The sequence below is a fragment of the Dipodomys merriami genome, unplaced genomic scaffold (assembly GCF_024711535.1).
Source record: "Dipodomys merriami isolate MVZ:Mamm:240054 unplaced genomic scaffold, mDipMer1.0.p SCAF_14, whole genome shotgun sequence".
Taxonomy (NCBI): Eukaryota; Metazoa; Chordata; class Mammalia; order Rodentia; family Heteromyidae; genus Dipodomys; species Dipodomys merriami.
Window position 1 is genome coordinate 28,186,738 of NW_027202715.1, and position 16,007 is coordinate 28,202,744.

Consider the following 16,007-nt stretch of genomic DNA (forward strand, 5'->3'; position numbering starts at 1 on the left):
CTGAAGATTGTTAATACATATGTGGCCCCAATGCTCAAACTTTCTAGTCCTTAGTTTCTGTCCTTTATGTACCATCATAATGACTACAATGAGGTTGTCAGAAATAAAATACAAACTGTAAATGATAGTACTCAGCAAAGAGCATGCATATATTAAATGCTCAGTAATTTTCAGAAGTTCCAACCTTACCTCCAAACCAACTTGCCAGATAACATTATGCTATTTGAACTGGTAAATGGTAATTCTATTATGAATTATAACTCCAATATCAGGCAACCCTATTGCTTATGGATCATTTCCTCCTTTTGAATAACTCTATTAAATTCTGACAACAGTGTCTCTTACTCAAGATTTGACAGAGAAACAATAAATAAATATAGACAGACACTTAGATAAATATAGTGTTAAAGAATTTATTTTTACTATATTTTGAAGGCTTGGCAAATCCAAATCTGTTTAGTGACCAGAAGGCTAAATTCTCCCTTTTTGCAAGTGGATGTTTATTTTTTTAAGGCCTTAAATTTATTCCATGAGACACATTCATATTGTGAAATATAATCTACTACACCAAAGGTCTATTGATTTAAATATTAATTTCATCTAAAAATAATTTCACAGAAATATCTAAAATACCGTTTTAACAAATATCTGGATACTATGGTCATCCAAGGGGATCACATAAATTTAGCTACCACACATTATAAGGCATGTTGTTTCATTCTTCCAGTATTAAAAATGGGGAAATTAAGACTCAGAAAGTTTAAGTCTCCAATTCAGGAATTGATAGAAAAGTATAGATTTTGATTTCAATCAGCACCTTCATTTTAATAACCATTCATAATACAATTCTACTTTATAGCTTGTGATACATGGTTAATAATCATTTTAAGGTAGATTGATAGGATTAAATTATACTTTAAATTTGCATAATGAGAATCTTTTCCAATAAAAATTAAAGTAATAATGCAAAGAAACTCCTATACTTTCATTAACACAGAAAAAATTAAAATCTTGAATTTTTTTTTTAGGTACCAAATTTCTTTATTTGGAGGAATGGTACAAATTAAAAGAACTTATAGAAACAACTTATAGAAAAGGTAATGATAACCCCAAACATGCATGCACTGCCCTGGTGACCACAAGTCACGTGTGGCTTTGGGGCAATCCGCCCAAGGCTTAGCTTGTCAAAGAGATACTCTGCCATGCCAGATTCAGGGGCTCCCATCCAGCGCAATTGGGTGACATGGTCACCCAATTCTTTGATGGATTTCACCTGCTCATTCAGGTAATGAGTCTCAATGAAGTCACACAAGTGGGGGTCATTTTTGTCAGTGGCCAGTTTGTGCAGTTCCAGTAGTGACTGATTCACACTTTTTTCCAAGTGCAGCACACACTCCATCGCATTCAGCCCACTTTCCCAGTTATCACGGTCTGGTTTCTTGATATCCTGCAGGAAGATGCGGCCACCTCGCTGGGTCTGCAGCTTCCTCAGTTTCTCTGCATGTTCTCTCTCCTCACAGATTGGTGAAGGAAATACTTGGCAAAGTTCTTCAAAGCCACATCATCTCGGTCAAAGTAGTAAGACATGGACAGGTAGACCTAGGAGGCGTAGAGCTCCAGGTTGATCTGGCGGTTGATGGCGGCCTCCGAGTCCTGGTGGTAGTTCTGGCGCACCTGCGAAGGGGATGCGCGGCGCTGGAGTGGCGGCGGAGGCCCGGGGGCGGTCCGAGGACGCGGTGAAGAGGTGGCGGGAGGTTGGTGGCTCAGAGCAGGCGGCCTGGATGGGAGAGGTGGAGGGGTGGAGCGCAGGGTTGCGTTCAAGCACTGTTGAAGCAGAAACCGCGGCGACTCTCGGCGAGGATCGTCTCAAAATCTTGAATTTTTTAAAGTACAAACTCATCCCCCTTTCTCTAATGTTTTCCCGAGTTGATCTGGTATAAGCAGTGGTATATATTGATATCTAATTTCCTTTAATAACTGTAGCTCTATTTGTCTTGTCATGGAGTTAATGCTGTTTTATTTTTAGCACCATTATATACCTCTCAATTTGTATTCATCCTCCACGTGTGCCCTGTTTTATTCCAGAGGATCAGGAGGAGGCACAGATCTTATGGCTCTCAATCATTACTGATATTCAACAAACCCAATCTCAGTACCAGTTTCCTGGTGGTATTTCTCCCACAAAAGTATCCATCTTAGCATATGACTGATAGTTTAATCTAGAACAACATTATCACTACAAACCATAAATATAACAAGATTTATTTGCGAGATGATAAAGTATAAAGGAAGTAGATTAAAGCAAAAGAAAAGAAGAGATCAGCTTAGTCAAATCTTGGGTCAATGTATGTCAATTTTTCCAAGTATAAGAACAGTAAAGCTAAATACATTTTGGATGAATACCTCATAATGAATTTTTGTGATAAAATTACTGCTATATTGATTCAAATGAGAAAGAGAAATACTTTTAAGGTAAATTGTATAGGATTAAGATTCTACATTGAACATTTACTTTCTGGTACTATTAGTTGTGAATTGTAGTGTCCAACACATTCTCAGAAATAGTTATGCAGTCTATGATTCTTCCAACTCATTTATTATAAGGAGAAACAAATGAAGTGTCTGGGATGGGAAGAAAATGTTTCAGTTATAGCCAAATTGTTTGGAATTCTCAATTATTGTTTCTAGATTCTTTCTCAGTTAGAACCCTTGAATTGCAGGAACTATGTTGTGAAGTGTTAACCACCTTTCCTTCCTCTCTCCACCTGTCCACATTCTTGCTATGTAGTTTGGTCTGGAAAGATGGTCAGGTGTGTGAATATGACACCAAGATGACCTCTTTCACACAATATAGCTATTAGAAAGGTGCCATAAATGTGGAGATATTAAATCTATCATATCAAGATATGTGAATCCCACTGAAACCAATGATCTTATTATATAATAAAAATGAATGTCTCTACATGTATTTTTGATTAAGGCTGCTACAGAGTCAGTATGAGCTAAAGAGCAGTGTCAGGAAATTGATTTATAACTTTGTTTTTTAATTTTATTTTATTTTATTTGAGAACATACTGTACAGAGGGGCTACAATTACATGGGCAGGATAATGCATACATTTCTTACCAAGCATTGCAGCCTCCTCCTTTGTTTACCCTTCACCTCTCTTCCCCGCCTCCCCCCTCCCCCCACCCAATTATACCCCCCTCCCGATTTATAACTTTTTTTTAACATGAAAGATTTGTTTTGTTACTGACACTGTGCTGTGTTTTCTCATATAGATATTGTGGGAGTTCTTTGGGGTTTTTTTTGGTACCAGTCCTGGGGTTGTGCTCAAAGCTAGTGTTCTACCACTTGAGCCACAGCTCTGCATCCAGGTTTGTTTGTTTTTGATTGTTAATTGGAGATAAGAATTTCACAGACTTTCCTGTTCAGGTGGGCTTTGACCCACAATCCTCAGAGCTCAGCCTTGTAAATAGGCATGACACACTGGTGCTAGGCTTGTAAAAGTTCTTTTGAAGTAGAAAGTGTTATACTGAAGGACATGCTTAAATTGTGTGAAAGCACACAATTTTCCTGTTCTCCTGTCTCTATGCATGAGCTATGAGGCATAAACTCAAGATCTCTAGAGTTTTGCATAGCATGGAGGGAAATTGTTTCTTGTAGTTACATCAACACAAGAAGGTATGGGTAGTGATCCTCAAGTATGAAAAGCTTAAGAGATTACAAACCCCATATTACACATTGGAATATGAGTCTAGGCTTTTACATTCTAAACCTCAGACAAGAACTTTTCGTCAGACTTTGAGGTTTCAAAGGATATATTTACTGACCAACTAACAGCAAAGGTACAACAAAAAACAAAACAAACAAACTCCAAACCCCAACAACAAAAAAAGAAGCAAAAAACCCCTAGAAGAACCTAAAACAAATACACAGCACCACCACCAACAACAAAACATGTACAAGGTAAAAATTTCCTTCGTCTACAGTGACTGGGACAAATATGGGAGAGATTTTAATATTGACTAACAAGTTTTTTTCTGTCAACAGACTAATTCTGTTCAGACAAATACAGGACCTCAGCCTTTCTATAGAGAAGGAACAAGTTTGCTACATCAGGGAAATCTTATAGGACCTTTTCCTGTGGTGCAACATAGGATTTTGTTATATGGGTTGCATTTCTACACAGACTATTTGTATCCCCACTAAAATGGATAGCGTCCAATTCTTGGTCATGACTAATGAGAGTTCTCAAATGTCTTAAGAATGTCACACAAATCTCACTCTTTTTTCCTCCAACATTAGTTCACAAGTAGTGTCAGTAATATGTTACAAGTCTTTTGGCTCTGAACTTAATAGATACCACTGTTCATCAAATAAATACCATCCATACCCATACATCCTTATTTCTCCATATATTGGGTAATTATTGTCATATATTTGCCCGCACTTTATTGTGAGTTCAGAGGACAGCGGCTTCATCTATCTTACTATTTAATTAATATTATCAGAACATCTGCATATAGAACCCAAATTCCATGAAGGTGGGAACATCTTTTTGTCCTCAGCATGTAGTGTGTTATACGCTCATAGTTCTTCAACAAGTAATAAGACACTGGCTCTGAAGCTGGTTTACAGGTTCTATGATTAACTGAAAAAATATTACATAAGGTAATTGTATTTTATTATTCTTGTTTATCATTTTTGTTATTAGTTATAAGTGTTTATGCCTTTATAAAAGCTCCTTTCATGATCTGTCTCTGAAAAATTGTCCTGATGTTTTTCTTAACTTGTTCACATAAGAACCACATTCCCATCAACCTCTCCCTGAAGCATTTCAGCTTGCTGTGATCCTTCCATATTTAATTCATGTGGATGTTTTGTAGTCTATTGACTGAGAGCTAAAATCTAAACTACTAAGATCAGAAACCCTTTAAAAGACATTGTGACCAACTAGCAGAGACTATTTTGTTTATATAGCATGGAAGCAATTTCACAACTTTTCAATGCATAATTTCTTATGCTAATTTTCATATTAGGGTATGTAAAAATAAGAGTACTTCATATCCTCTCCCTCTTCTTAGCTCCCACGGCCCTATGAATTTATTTCCAGAAAAATTAATTTCATTTTAATGGAAGCCAACTCTGGAGTATTATTTCATGGACTACCGTATCACTGAAAGAATCTCTGATATTTTTTTTAAGCACTTGACATCACTTTATTTATTTATAATGAACTTTCTTTTCATATCTTTTTTTTAATTTAATTTAATTTTATTTGTGAACATACTGTACAGAGGAGTTACAATTACATGGGCAGGATAATGCATACATTTCTTACCAAGCATTGCAGCCTCCTCCTTTGTTTACCCTTCACATCCCTTCCCAGCCTCCCCCCTCCCCCCCATCCCAATCCTATTCCTTCCCCCCCCCCCACCGCACCGACGTTGTAAAGCTCGTTTTGGACATGACAACTTGTGCTTCTCATTGTTGCAACAGGTCCACCTGTATCCTTAAACAACTGGTTTTTCCCCATCTCCTCCACTAGTTATACTGACATCAAATATAGTGAAAGCAGGGGTTATACTGTGGGGGAGGGACATACAAAGCAACAAAGAGATAATCTTATAAATGTGTTAGAAACACATGCATGAAAGAAAAAAACATTAAAATACACATCTAAGGGTTCATTTTCCTGACATCACATTATCTGACTTTTTCCGCTTGACTCATACATATACTACATATTACAAATAAGGGAAACCATGGGACCTATGTTTCTTTGGGCCTGGCTTACTTCACTTAATATAATTTTTTCCAAGCCTTTCCATTTCTTAACAAATGGGGCAAGGTCATTCTTTCTGATGGAGGCATAGAATTCCATTGTGTATATATACCACATTTTCTTGATCCATTCATCTACTGAGGGGCATCTGGGTTGGTTCCATATCTTAGCTATGGTAAATAATGCTGCAATAAACATAGTTGTGCTGGTAGCTTTAGTGTGGTCTTGTTTGTAAACATTTGGGTAAATGCCCAAAAGTGGGATTGCTGGGTCATAGGGGAGTTCTATGTGAAGTCTTTTGAGGAACCTCCATACTACTTTCCAAAGTGGTTGAACAAGTTTACATTCCCACCAACAATGAAGTAAAGTTCCTTTCTGTCCACATCCCCTCCAGCATCTGTTGTTGTTAGAGTTCTTGATTTTTGCCATTCTAACTGGAGTGAGGTGATATCTCAATGTTGTTTTGATTTGCATTTCTTTTATGGCTAGGGATGTTGAACATTTCTTCATGTGTCTATTGGCCATCCTTCTTTCATCTTCAGAGAAGTTTCTCTATAAGTCTTTCGCCCACTTATTTATTGGGCAGTTGTTTCTTTGAGGATTTGTTGTTGGGGGGTTTAATTTTTTGAGTTCCAAGTATATTTTAGATATGAGACCCTTGTCCGTTGTATGGCTAGTAAAGATCTTCTCCCAATCCGTGGGTTTTCTATTGATCTTGCGAGCTATGTCATTTGCCCTGCAGAAGCTCTGCAACTTTATGCAATCCCATTTGTCCAACCTTTCTTTGATTTGTTGTGTTTCCGGGTCTCTATTCAGAAAATTTCGGCCTGAGCCAAGGAGATCTAGGGTTTCTCCTATTCCATCCTGTAATGTTTTCAGAGTGTCTGCTTTGAGTTCAAGGTCTTTGATCCATTTGGAGTTGATTCTGGTGCAGGGTGATATATAAGGATCTAGCTTTAGTTTTCTACATGTAGTTAACCAATTTTGCCAGCACCATTTACTGAAGAGGTTATCTTTCTTCCATTCTATTGTTTTAGCTCCCTTATTGAAGATTAGATGGCTATAGGTCTGTAGGTTCATTTCTGGGTTTTCAATTCTATTCCATTGGTCCTGAGGTCTGTTCTTATGCCAATACCAAGCTGTTTTGATTACTATGGCTTTATAGTAGAGTTTGAAGTTTGGTATTGATATTCCTCCAGCAGTGTTCTTTCCATTGAGGAGCGTTTTTGCTATTCGGGGTCTTTTATTTTTCCATATGAATTTTTGGATTGCCTCTTCTATTTCCTTGAAGAATGAGGTTGGAATTTTTATAGGTATTGCGTTGAATTTGTAGATAACCTTGGGAAGAATTGCCATTTTCACAATGTTAATCTTTCCAATCCAGGAGCATGGGAGGTTTTGCCATTTTTTAAGTTCTGTCTTGATTTCCTTTTTCAAGATTTTAAAGTTTTCATCATAGAGGTCCTTCACTTCTTTGGTTAAGTTAATTCCTAGGTATTTTATTTTTTGTGGGGCTATTACAAATGCAGTTGCTTTCCTAATTTCAGCCACACTTTTCTCATTGTTGGCATACAGAAAAGCCATTGATTTTGGGGGGTTAATTTTATAACCTGCTACTTTGCCAAAGTTTTGAATCAGCTTGAGTAATTTGGGAGTGGTCTATGGGATTCTTTAGATACAAGATCATGTCATCTGCAAAGAGGGAGAGTTTTATTTCTTCTTTCCCTATTTGGATCCCGTTTATGTCTGCATCTTGTCTTATTGCTGTAGCTAGGCATTCTAATACTAGATTGAAGAGAAGTGGAGAGAGTGGGCATCCTTGTCTTGTTCCTGAGTTAAGAGGAAATGGCTTTAGTTTTTCACCATTGAGTATAATGCTGGCTGTAGGTTTGTCATATACAGCCTTTATTATATTGAGGAATGTTCCATGGATTCCTAATTTTTCCAAAACCTTCATCATAAAGGGGTGTTGGATCTTGTCGAATGCTTTTTCTGCATCTATTGAAATAACCATGTGGTTCTTATTCTTGCTCCTGTTGATGTGATGAATAATATTAATTGATTTGCGTATATTGAACCAGCTTTGCATCCCTGAAATGAATCCTGTTTGATCATGGTGTATGATTTTTTGGATGAATTGTTGAAGTCGATTGGCCAAAATTTTGTTGAGAAGTTTTGCATCAATGTTCATCAAAGAAATGGGTCTATAGTTTTCTTTCTTTGATGAGTCCCTGCCTGGTTTTGGGATGAGGGTTATGATGGCTTCATAGAATGTGTTCGGTAGTGAGCTTTCTCTTTCAATTTCATTGAAGAGTTGGAGGAGTATTGGTGTGAGCTCTGCTTTGAAGGCCTTGTAAAATTCCGCTGTAAAACCATCTGGTCCTGGACTTTTCTTAGCTGGGAGGTCTCTTATTGCTGTTTCTATTTCAATGCTTGATATGGGCCTGTTGAGCTGGTTTAACTCATCTTGGTATAGTTTTGGCATGTCAATATTTCCTAGGAAAAGGTCCATTTCTGTCAAGTTCTCAAACTTATTAGCATAAAGTTTTGAGAAGTATTCCCTTATAATATTCTGAATCTTGGTTGTATCCGTAGTGATGTTTCCAGTCTCATCTCTGAGTTTATTAATTTGGGTGTGTTCTCTCCTTTTTCTGATAAGATTTGCTAAGGGTCTGTCAATTTTGTTAAGTTTTTCGAAGAACCAACTCTTTGTTTTGTTGATTCTTTCTATAGTTTTTTTGGATTCTAATTCATTTAATTCTGATTTAATTTTGATTATTTCTTTCCGTCTAGTGGATTGGGGTTTATCTTGTTGGTCTTTTTCAAGGAGGTTTAGATGTGTCATTAAATTGCTAGTTTCAGATCTCTCCAATTTGTTGATGTAGGAACTCAGAGCTATAAACTTGCCTCTGAGTACTGCCTTTGCTGTGTCCCAGAGGAGCTGGTAATTTGTGTGTTCATTTTTGTTGAAAAGCATGAACATTTGAATTTCCTTTCTAATCTCTTCCATGACCCACTCTTGATTCAGCAGTGTGTTGTTCAGCCTCCATGTGATACCGGACTTTCTTTGGTGGCTTTTGGTGTTGAGTTCTAATTTTATTCCCTTGTGGTCAGAGAGAATGCAAGGTATAACTTCAATGTTTCTGAATTTAGACAAGTTTGCTTTGTGGCCTAAAATGTGGTCTATTTTAGAAAACGTTCCATGTGCTGCTGAGAAGAACGTGTATTCTGATGCTGCTGGGTGAAATGTTCGGTAGATGTCTGTTAAGTCTAGTTGATCTATGCAGCTGTTTAGATCTGTGGTTTCTCTGTTGAGTTTTTGCCGAGTTGATCTATCTAGTGGGGAGAGTGGTGTGTTAAAATCCCCAACAATTAATGTCTTTGGATCTATATGGGATTTGAGGGAAAGTAGTGTTTCTTTGATAAATTTGGGTGCTCCATTGTTTGGCGAATAGATATTTAGAATTGTAATATCCTCCTGAAGGAGAGATCCTTTAATTAGTATGTAGCGACCTTCTTTATCTCTTCTCACGAATTTTAATTTGAAGTCTATTTTATCTGATATTAGGATTGCAACTCCCGCCTGTTTATGGGGGCCGTTTGCTTGGTAGATTTTGTTCCAGCCTTTAACATTGAAAATGTGTTTGTTTTTACGGGCAAGATGTGACTCCTGCAGGCAGCAGACAGAAGGGTCTTGTTTTTTAATCCAACTAGACAGTCTATGTCGCTTAATTGGAGAGTTCAGTCCATTAACGTTAAGAGATAGGACTGAGAGGTATTTGGTAGTTCCTGCCATGTTATCCACCTTCTTGGGGGCTGCGAAAACTGGGTTCTTCCTATGGTTCTTGGATTCTCAGTTTGGGTGCAGTTTCTTGGCCTTTGTTGCGGTCTTGTTGGTTTTCTATGTGTAGGACATCTTTAAGAAACTTTTGTAGGGCTGGTTTGGTGGAGATGTATTGTTTCAATTTTTCTTTGCTATGGAAGGTTTTTATTTGGCCTTCAGTTATGAAGGAGAGTTTAGCTGGGTACAGTATTCTTGGTTGATAGTTGTTTGTTTTTAGGGCATGGCATATGTCATTCCAAGCTCTTCTTGCTTTGATTGTCTCTGCTGAGAAATCTGAGGTGATTCTAATTGGTTTCCCTTTATAGGTGATTACCCTTTTCTCCTTGACAGCTTTAAGGATCTTTTCCTTGGTCTGAGTTGATCCTGTGTGGATTATAATGTGAAGGTGGGATGTCCTATTCTGGTCTGGTCTATTTGGGGTTCTAAAAGCTTCTTGTATCTGAATAGGCCTATCTTTTTGTATGTTTGGGAAGTTCTCTGCTAGGATCCTGTTAAACAAATTTCCTAGACCATTAACTTCTGTTTCTAGGTGCTCCTCTACACCCATTATCCTTAGATTAGGCCTTCTGATGGTGTCTTCCAGGTGTTGGATAGATCTATCATATTTCTTGGACTTGTCTTGGATGGTTGTATGTTCTTTCTCTATAATATCTAGGCTGTCTTCAATCCCTGAGATTCGATCTTCTGCATGGTCTAACTTGCTGTCAAGACTCTCTACTTTGTTTTTCATCTCTTTTTCTTCTGATTGGTCAGCTTTGATGGCTTCAAGTTCTTTGTTGAAGCTCTGTTTTAGGTCTTGTATGAATTTCTTTACTTCCTTAATTTGGTGTTCAGTGTTTGTTCTCAAATCACTTAGTTGATTGGTTATGGTTTCTTTGGACTCCCATTCCTTCTGTTGGGTTCCATTCAGCATTCCCTTTGTGGTCTCCCTGACTTCCTTCAGCTCTTTGTTAATGGATTCCATGAATGCCTTTAGTAATCTTTGTGTATTTTCTACCTGGTCTCTCAATTCCTGAATTACTCTTTGATTAGCTTCCTCCCGTCTGTGGGATTCCTGCAGTTTTCTTTCTTCCCGTTCGTGGGATTCCTGCAGTTCTCTTTGAGTGTTCTCAGCCTGCTCACGCCATTCCTCCCTTTCTCTTTGAGTATTCTCAAGTTGTTCACTCAAATCCTGTATCAATTTTTGAGTAGCTTCCTCATGCTTATGATATTCTGTATAAACTTTTGGGATGCCTCCTCTCTCTCCCTATCACGCTCATACAGAGACCTTTGTAAGTTGTCAGACTTCTCATTTATCAAGTTTGCCACCAGTGTTTGTAGGGCTATTTGGGAACTCTCCTCTGGGTTGTTCATTATCTGATCTGACCCCTGATTATCAAGATTGGGAATTGAGATACCCGGATTTGCCATTTTTCTTGTGTTTTTCCGGCTTACTCTGCCCATTTGAGATGAAAATAGCACCAGTTTTGTGCTAGAACACTATCTTAAGGCAACCATCAACCAACGTTTGCATTTATACAGTCAATAGTCTACAGATACAATCTAGTTCAACAGATACATCTATTCAACATCAAACAACTATATGTTATTGGGTTTTGAACCGCAGAGAAGAATTTGGAAAACCAGAAATTTTTAGGGTTAGGAGAGATGTGGGTAAAAAATAGGAATAGATTGGTGTGGGGAGGCACAGGGAGAGTTAACTATGTCCTAATCTCAATGCAGGAAATGGGTTGGGTAGGTGACAAGTAGAGAGAGAGAGAAAAAGAAGAAAGGGAAAGGTAAATGAAAAGAGACCAGAAAAAAATAGAAACGTAAAAATTAATATTATTATGGAGATTAAAAGACCATCTATTTAGAGAGGAATGTGAGTATATTAATAGAAGGGTAGGGACATAGAGGAGAAGTGAAAAACTTAAGAAAATGCTTAAGATATTATATAGGTATAAAGAGGTAGTACTGCTATTAAGGAATTAAAGTCTCAGAGGTTTTGAATTGAGTAATAAATTTGTGGATTAAGTGTGTACACAATGGGGGATAGGGTCTACTAGTTAACTACGGGTTTATCTGAGGATGTGCAGGACAAGAGTTAAGTCACATACAGAAGATCAAAAGAGAGGAAAAGGTGAAAGGGATTAGAAAGGGAGAGAAAAAGATCAGAAGTTCAGTAGAGCTAGACAAAAAACCAAAAGATAGTTAAGAAAGAAAGAAAAAGAGAAAGAAGACAAGAAAAGAAAGGAAAACGCACTTTCATGTATTCCTAAAATAAAAATTATAAGAGGAAAAAAAGTTACTGGAAAACAATTATTTTTTCAAAAAAGGCAAAAATTAAAGATTAATAAAATTTTTAGAAAAGGAAAAAAATTATATATATATAAGGTACCAAAAAAAGAAAAAAAAGAGAAAAAAAAAGAAGAGGAAGAGAAGAAAAAAAAAAGTTCTTTGATTTTTTTTTTTTGATTTTTTGGGAGGGGTGGGAAGAATCCTGTATCTCCCTTTTGTCTGTAAACAGCCTCTTGTTGGAGTCTCTGGTCAGGTTAAGGTCCTGTGGCTTGATTGGTTTCTTGTCAGTTTGTTCGAACAGGCAGAAAAATGCTCTGCTTTACCCAAGATTTTGAGATCCCCCTCCCAGATTAGTTTACTGGGAGGGTGGTCTGCTTTGAGAATCACAAAAGAGGGGGAAGCAGTGGTAAGGCTAGGTTCTGGGTAGAGTTGAGGCCTTTCAACAAGCAGTAGCTTCTTCCTGGGGCTATTTTGTGATAAAGCTCACAGCGCCCAGCCTGGAGCCATTCTCAGGGTTTCTGTTTTTCAATTGATTGTTGAGGCTGCTAGAGGGAGGGGCAGCCTCTGGCTCTGGTTACCCAGTTAGGAAAGCCAGTCCAATGGCTGGTGCCTGAGCTGGGTGACTTTTCCCTGGATGGAGCCGAGTCTGGCAGGTCACTTCGCCGCCGTTAAGTTCTTGTGACCTGCTAAATGACTCTTTTTATTCCAAGGCCTGGGTTGGAGCTGGCAGCTCCTCCGAGTTTTGTCAGTATCCAAGATGGAGATCACCGGTGCTGGGGGGGGAGGGGTGGCCTTCCCTCCTCTGCTCCCCGAGAAGGAGTGAGGACGTCGGGCTTGTACTCATGTCGAGTCTTGGATCCTGGGTCGTCTCTGGTCTGCGAACTGCAGGATGAAGATGTCTGCTCCTTGTCGGTTCTTGCTGGTGTTGAGTAGGATCGTCTCGCCCGCTGTGTCTGGCTCCTTCGTCCCGGACTCTCTGTGTGAGTGCTCAGGTATGGCCGGCTGTGTTCTCCGCTGCGACCCTGCCGCCGCCGCCGCCGCCGCCGCGGCTGCTGGCAGGCGCTCAGATGTGTCTTTTTGCCTTGGCTTCCCCTCTCTTGTCTAACTCTCTGTCCTGTGATGGCACACTTGGTGTGATTCTCTGGCTTAGGACTGTTCACTGGAACTCTAAAACTGCTTTCTATGCGAGAGCTTGTTCAGATTCCAGCTTCTCCTCCGCCATCTTCCCCTCTCTTCTCTGATATTTTTTATTCTGGTTAGTTGCAAATACATACTCCAAATTTTAGTGAAATTTCCATCCAGCATATATATTGTTTTACTTCACCTACCTCAGTTTATGCATGGGTTTTTGTTGTCATTGTTGCTTTGTTCATTTGGACATAAAAAACTATGCATACCACTTGAGCCCACTGTCTTGCCAGCTGAACCAGATGTGCATACTTTACTCTTTCCAGCGAATATATTTTTCAACTTATCATTTTGCAGGCAAGTTCTCCTAATTCCTCTCTTCCTAAAGTCTTTATTACTTCAAAATATTTTGAATGTAGAATTCCTACTGCTTAGTAGTTACTCCCCTAATGTTTGGTTATTTAACAATAGTAGTGAAGAACACAGCTAATAGGCCTTGGAGGTTAGGCAAGCATTTCAGGTATCAAACAGATGTTTGGAAATGGAGATGTCATTCATTAGTGTGTTAATCAGTACAAACAGCTTTATTACCTCAGGAGCCTCAGGATGAAACCAGAAATTTCACTTCTGTAAGATGTTGCCTTATCAGCTACTAAATGCAAGAGATCAGATGCACACAGGATTCCTCTCTTTTACTAGGATTCTATGAGTTTAGTCACATGAAAATGATTTCTTGTAAATGATCTCATTCATAACTATTTAAGATTTACCTTAGTAGGAACCAGCTCAAGGCTTTAAAATACATTTGAAAGAATTGGAAAACTGAAAAATATCGATAAGCTTAAGCGTACATTTTTTATGTATATTATCTAGTGTACAGCAATGGTCTTGAGAAATCTAATGCCACTTTTATAATGCATTTACACATCCTTTCCTTTTTCTTCTTTCTTTTTGTTTTCTGATTTGGGGGTGGGGTTGGGAGTGTTAAGCAATCCTCTATCTTGTGTGCCAAAGATAGTGACCAAAGGATGCAGACAAAGATCCATTTATGGTTAATGTTCACATTTTCTCTTAATACAATTGTTTACTCTGGTAAAACACCTTGGGAAAAGCAATCAAAGAAAGCATGCTTAATATTCACCAAACAATTCCATCTGTATGACAATTCTCTTGCTGTAAAAATCAATTGGAAAATCTACTAAGTGACAAGGACTATTGAAAAATACAGCAGTGAATCCCACTAGACACTATGTTGCGAATGAGCTGGACAACTTTGGGGGAGGAAAAAATCTGGGAAAGAATGATCGACTGGGTGACACTGTTCAAAAGGAAATGTGCTCATTACCTGAATCATGTATCTGTAATAGCTCTGTGCATCACCTTTGCAATAAAATTTTCTTAAAGGCACAAGAAAAGGAAAAAAATAAATAACGTTATAGATTTTGAAAACTAAAAAAAAAAGAAAATTAGTTGAAAAATTTTAAGAACATGTCTTTAGTTAAAAAAAAAAGGATCACAATAAACTTGATTTTCTGAATTCTCAGTTTGAAATATAGCAACACAACATTTTAAACTATGATGGAAAAATAACATCAGCTTTATAAGTTACCCATTCTTTTTTTTTGGCGGCGGGGGGGGGGGGCGGTCACTTGGACATTGTATTCAAGAAGAATTTAACTGCTTTCTGGCAGGACTTGTCCATCTGGCTCTGTCTGGTTCCGTCCAGTTCACTTTCTGCAATACTTTAAGTTTTCATGGCACCTTACTTGGGAAAGTGATCCAAGAACATGTATGAATGAGTGAATGACTTAGAAACCATCACATTCACTCCAACATGCTGCTCAGATAGACTTCTAAAGATATCACTCAGGTTCCCCTTGCTGAATGGTGATGGTACCTCTCCTTTCTGTATTACAAGAATACCATGCAGAGGCAACATTACCAAAATCATTTTGAAAAGATCTTAGCCTTGTGGTTATCATAATGAAAATTCTTTTTCTGTTGGTAGGAAATTGTGATAAAAACACACTTGTGAGGATGAGGAACATGGCAGCCTTTAAAAACCATTCAGAGCAAGGTATCAATGGCTCACACCTGTAATCCTAGCTATTCAAGAGGTTTAGGATCACTGTTCAAAGCTAGCCTGAGCAGGAATGTTCATGTGATTCTTATTTCCAATTAAATACCAAAAAGCAAAAGTGGAGGGAGCTGTGGCTCAAGTGCTAGAGTTCTATCTTTGAACTAAAAACTTCGGGGACAGTGTCTCAGTCCTGAGTTCAAACTCCAGACCTGGAAAAAAATTGATTTCCTCACTCTCAGTATCTCATATACAAAATAGACAGTAACTAACAGAATTCCCAAGCTTCCTGATAGCTATAATATTTTATGATTCCGTCCCTGGAATCATAGCATCTGTTTTCTATCTTGCACCCTTCAACACACTGCAGAAAACTAGATAAAGAAATGAAGATGGAAACAATCAGATTTATAAATTAACAGCATCCAGCTTTCTCACTGGAGTGAAAAGAAAAATAGAGTCATCATCTGAGTAAGAGATCACTTCCTTAGTTATTGTTGATGATACTTTACTCCAAGACAATTATTTGTGGAAATGAATGCTTGAATATAAAAAATGTATTTGTGCACAGAACTGAAGACTACCTTAGTGATTAATGAAATTATCCCTTCCTACAGATGGAGATATTGCCTGGTAGAAGATTGAGATTGCTTTAAAACTATTTGAAAAATAATAGCTGTCTATGGATACTTCTTTTCAAGTGAGTAAGTCGATTTGGAATTTTAACTTACATTATAGCCAAATACTGTTTTTCAAAAAGTGTTGTTTACTGGAGAATTGAATTGTATCAGACAATTTGGTGGAGGTACTTTTTGCTTGATTAAAAATTATCTTGCAATTCTTGCTTCTTGCTCACCAAGAAGTAAAGAATGATATACACCGCATGATCC

At 37.9% G+C, this 16,007-nt stretch overlaps 1 pseudogene; it reads right to left on the reverse strand.

The window, feature by feature from the left end:
* Positions 1–1,063: 1,063 nt before the first annotated feature.
* Positions 1,064–16,007, reverse strand: part of LOC138825869 (ferritin, mitochondrial-like) — a 136,969-nt pseudogene continuing 122,025 nt past the window's right edge.